Source organism: Arachis hypogaea, chromosome 14 (assembly GCF_003086295.3).
Source record: "Arachis hypogaea cultivar Tifrunner chromosome 14, arahy.Tifrunner.gnm2.J5K5, whole genome shotgun sequence".
Taxonomy (NCBI): Eukaryota; Viridiplantae; Streptophyta; class Magnoliopsida; order Fabales; family Fabaceae; genus Arachis; species Arachis hypogaea.
In genome coordinates this window covers 73,247,640-73,252,775 of record NC_092049.1, presented here as the reverse complement: position 1 = coordinate 73,252,775, position 5,136 = coordinate 73,247,640, and the positions used below count along the sequence as shown (strand labels likewise).

General features: G+C 39.0%; 1 non-coding gene across 1 annotated transcript; it reads right to left on the bottom strand.

Moving 5' to 3' along the window:
- Window positions 1-4,655: 4,655 nt before the first annotated feature.
- On the bottom strand, window positions 4,656-4,763 carry LOC112745952 (small nucleolar RNA R71). Its single transcript, XR_003173856.1, has one exon. It is a non-coding gene; the product is annotated as a small nucleolar RNA R71 (small nucleolar RNA).
- Window positions 4,764-5,136: the final 373 nt, after the last annotated feature.

Here is a 5,136-nt window from a genome sequence, read left to right as displayed (position 1 = left end):
TATGCATAGGGGGGTATGGATTAGGATTGTGTGGAGGTAATTGGTGGAAATAGGATGGGGATTGAGAATATGGTGGTTGGAATGATGGTGTTTGAGGACTATATTGAGAGTATGGTGCATAGAATGGTGGTGGTTGAGTGGAATAATCATGATAAGGACCATCATATCCATTGGAATGATATGCATTGTAGGAGGGATTACCATCATAGTAGCTTGAATGAGGAGGTTGCCATGATGAGTGCTCATATGGATGTGGCTCCCTTCTCAAAAATTCATCTCTCCCATAATGTGAGCCATCATTCAAGTTTCCATCACCTACAACATAGTCACAATCATATCCAAAACCACAAAGACGAGAATTCATAGTAACAAATAAAAATAAAACTAATAGAGTTCTAAAACTAACAAAAACTAACAAACAATCCAAAAATAAAGCTATTCACAATATTCACATATATACAATAACCAATAACATAACACCATTGCAATTCCCTGGCAACGGCGCCATTTTGATGAACGGATTTTTGATAGTTTAGAATTTCACTAATGAAGTCTCGTTGTAAAGTATAGTTTCTAAACCAACAACAATCCTTTCATACAAAAATTTGTTTGTCACAAGTACAAACCCCTAAAATCTATAAACCGAAGTATTTGAACCTCGGGTCGTCTCTCAAAGGAATTGTAGGGTAGTGTTCTTGTTATTGGTTATAAATTGTATATTTTGGGGTTTTTGAGATATTAGACATGAAAGATAAATGGCAAGGAAGTAAACTAATAGCTACAAAGGTCTTGGCAAGGTTTGGTGGTCAAGGATCTCTATCCTTATTACTAACCACAACATGAGAATTGGCAAGGATCAATCCCACTAAGTCATCCTCTAACTAGTAGTAAAGGAAAGTCAAGTGAGCTATATCAATCCAAGTCCATAAGTCCTACTTCTCCACTAATTCAATTAGTGAGATCTAGAGTCAATGGCTCCTAATCATCAATTACTTGGACATTAGTAACTCAAGAGTTCCTAAGTTACCTTCCCAAGCCAAGAGCATAAAATTCTACTCAACATCCTTCTAAGAATTTCATCAAACACTTGGAAGGCGCAAAAGAAAAACATAGTAAATTGACAACAAGAATAGAATCTAACAACAATTATTGCAAGTAATTAATAACAACAATCAAAAGAAACACAATTATCATGAATTACCTCAAATTGAATTGAAAGAAAATAGAATGAACAAAAGTAGATCTACAAACAAAGTAGAAGAAATTATAACAAACAATAGAAGAATGATGAATGTAACAACAAAGAATTCAAGAGTAGAAGTAGAGGAAAGTATGAATTAAAACCTAGATCTAAGAACTAAACCTAATCCTAATCCTAATCCTAGAGAGAAGTAAGAGCTTCTCTCTCTAAAACTAACTAAAACTAATCCTAATGTGTGTGAATGAGCAAAAAATGAGTGAATGATCATTTTCCCCTCAATACTTGGTCCTTATATGCATTTTGGTGCCAAAGTTGGTTGCAAATTGGGCCCCACAGCTCTCAGAAATTGCCAGGCATATTTTCCATTTAAAAATCACGTGCGGCCTTCGGCGCGTACGTGCACAGCGCACGTACGCGTCCCTGGAGCATTTCGCAATTCGCGCGTAGGCGCATAGTGTGCGCGCGCGTCCATGGGCTTTTTCCAAATCTTTGGCTTTTCATGATTTCTCCACTTTGCATGCTTTTCTCTTCACTCCTTTGATCCATTCCTAGCCTTTTCAATCCTAAAATCACTAGCAAACACATCAAGGCATCTAGTGGAATCAAAGGTGAATTAAAATCAACAATTAAGGACCTAGAAAGCATGTTTTCACACTTTAAGCACAATTTAGGAGACAATCATGAAACCATGATATTTCATTGAATAAATGTGGGTAAAAGGTCATAAAATCTCCCAAATTAAGCACAAGATAAACCCTAAATACGAGGTTTATCATCCCCCGACCTCTTCTTTAAAGAGTTCGGCCAAATCGCAACAAGAAGCCCAAGCAGGCCCAAACAAAGGGACAGAGCCCAATCTAAAGGAGCTAAAGCCTAGAAAGATAAAGGCGGTTCCCCTTAGAGATAAGATAACTTCACTTAAATATAAGATAAGATAACTAACTTATCTTATCTAGAAAGGTCAGCCCACACTACTATAAATACACTGGAGCACCCAGGTATAACTCATACTCTGATTCTACATTAAATATCTGCTTAAAGCCCATGCTAACTTAAGCATCTGATTCTCTTGTAGGTACCACCACCCTCCAGCGACGAAGGATCAGCAGCACCACCAAGTCCAACAAGTCGAACACGTCAGCTCCGGCCACCACCGCAGATCTCGACCGAGATCGACCGACAGTTTCAGGTAACCCTCGAATCACTACCAATTTGAATTAAATTTTTTTTGTTGAACTTGCTTGAAGGAATTAATTTTGGAACATGGTTTTTGAGCAAAGAACATATAACCACTGATAAACCACTATTTTATGGTTTATAATGTGTTTAATTGTGTGGTTTTATCATGATCTTTACCCACTTATTCATATGATTAGCATGCATTTATATTTCCTTCCTGAAATTATTACATGATTGAAAACTTGCTTCCTAGAGACTTTTAATTATGTATTTTAATTCTCCTTTATTCCATTCGATGTCGTGATCTGTGTGTTAAGTGTTTCAGGCTTTATAGGGCATGAATGAGTTGGAGATTGGAAAGGAAGCTTACAAAAATGGAAGGAACACAAGAAATTAAGGAGATGACCAGCGAGAAGTGACCCGACCGCATGGCTCACGCGACCGCGCGAAAGAGAGGAAATCGCAGTGACGCGGCCGAATGGCTCACGCGACCGCGCGGATTGGAATAGCACAAGTGACGCGGAGGCGTGGACGACGCGCCCGCGTGGCAAAGCAAAACGCCGCATGACGCGTCCGCATGAATGACGTGATCGCGTGACATGCGCGATCTGTATAATCTGCAGAATTCGCTGGGGGCGATTTTGAGCCCTGTTTTGACCCAGTTTTCGGCCCGGAAAAGCAGACTAGAGCCAGAGGACATGCAGAAACCAAAAACAACATTCATTCTACACAGTTTTAGTTTTTAGATCTAGTTTTACTCCTCCTCTAGGTTTTCTCTCTACACATTCATAGTTCTTAGGATTTTTATTTTCTATTGCTCTTTGCATTGGGATATTGAGAAGAGTTATTACTTCATCAAGACTTCGTCATTCTAGTTCGTTTTCTTTACTTGGCTTCACTCTTCCATGTCCTTTAATTTACTCAATTTTACTATTGGATTATTTTAGAATTTATTAATACAAGAGTTACTTTTATTTTTAATTGATTCCTTTGAGTTTTATTTATCATGTCTTTCTTTAATTCCCTTTCCTATGTTATGAGTTCTACATTCACAATGAGCGAGTAGTTCCCTGACTTGATGGGGAGTTGATTGAAAGGAGCCCTTGAGTTGGAATGTTCAAAGGAGAGATTATAATTGGGTTTATTGTTGGATGGCTCTCTAGTCACTAACGCCAGTCCTTCCAAGTAAGCGGATTGGGACTTGTGAGTAGAAACATCATTCCAACTTGTTTGACTTTCCCTTATCTAGTAAGGGATAAATAAACAGAACAACCTTCAATTATCAATTAATCTTGAGAGTACTGCAACAAGAATAGGGCTTCCAACTAATCTACTCCCAGTCAAGGCTTTTATTTAAATTACTTAATTTCTCCAAATTAATTTCCTGTTTATTCAACTCAAACTCTTTTTGAAAATATCTGATTAATAAAATAGCACATCTTTCTGTAACTCGTTGGGAGACGACCTGGGATTCATACTCCCAGTATTTTAATTTTAGTTTTTGTGACAACCCTTCTAAATTGATAAGCGGATTTCTGGTTGGTTAAGAACTATACTTGCAACGCATATCTTACAACAATTCTTAACTCGCTAATTTCCGCCACGTCAATTTTTGGTGCCGTTGCTGGGGAGTTGCAATAGAGTGCTAAAGTTATTAATTGGAATTTATTTATTTGCATTTTATTTTATCTTGCTACTATGAGCTGCTTGTTTCTTTCGTTAGATGACGCGTTCACTTCCTGATCCAAACTTGCTAGTATTCGATCCTGAGATTGAAAGAACTATTTCACAAATAAGGCAAGCTCGGCGTCGGTTAGTCCTCTCTGAGGGCGGATCTGAAATGTCACTTGAGAAAGAAATCAGCCCCCGTTCTACTGATTTGGTTAATTTACATGCAGGTAACATGGCAGCAGCTAGGAGAGTTACTATCAAGGAGGCTGGAGCCCCTGATTTTACAATGCAACCATTTCAAGCGCATCACCCAGCGGTGGCTATAGACTTTAAAATAAAGACCGCACTGCTCAATTTGATGCCCAAGTTTCATGGCTTGCCTGCTCAAGAGCCTATCAAGCACCTGAGAGATTTTCAAACAGCCTGTTCTACCGTCAGGCATGATGGTGCAGATGAAACTTCAAGTTTGCTGAAAGCTTTCCCGTTTTCTCTTGAGGGGAAGGCAAGAGAGTGGTACTACACTCAACCAGCAGTAACTGTATCCAACTGGGATACACTGAGAAGAGAATTCTTAGAAAAATTCTTTCCAGCTGAAGTTACTGATAAACTGAGGAAAGACATTTCCATGATTGTTCAGGATGAATCTGAGACTCTCTATGAATACTGGGAGCGCTTTAATAATCTTCTGGAAGCATGCCCCCACCATATGATTGACAAGATAGTGTTACTCAGTTACGTCACACAGGGCATGAGGCCCCAAGATAAGACCACATTGGAAAGTGCTAGCAATGGGTCTATGAAAAAGTACAAGACCACTGATGAGGCATGGCAATTGATCAGCGACTTAGCTAAATCTACTCAGAATCACAGGCAGAAACAAGGCCATTCAAAAGCTGTTGCAGAAGTATCCTCTAGCAGAGAGACTACTGCTCTGACTCAGAGTATCTGTGAAATGACCAACTTGCTGAAGCAGATGCAATTGAATCAACAACAAGTTCAGCAAGCTCAACCTTCTCCGCCACAGCAAGGCCAACAGTTAGTCCCACAGAGAGTTTGTGGAATATGTGCTGATTATAGCCACTATA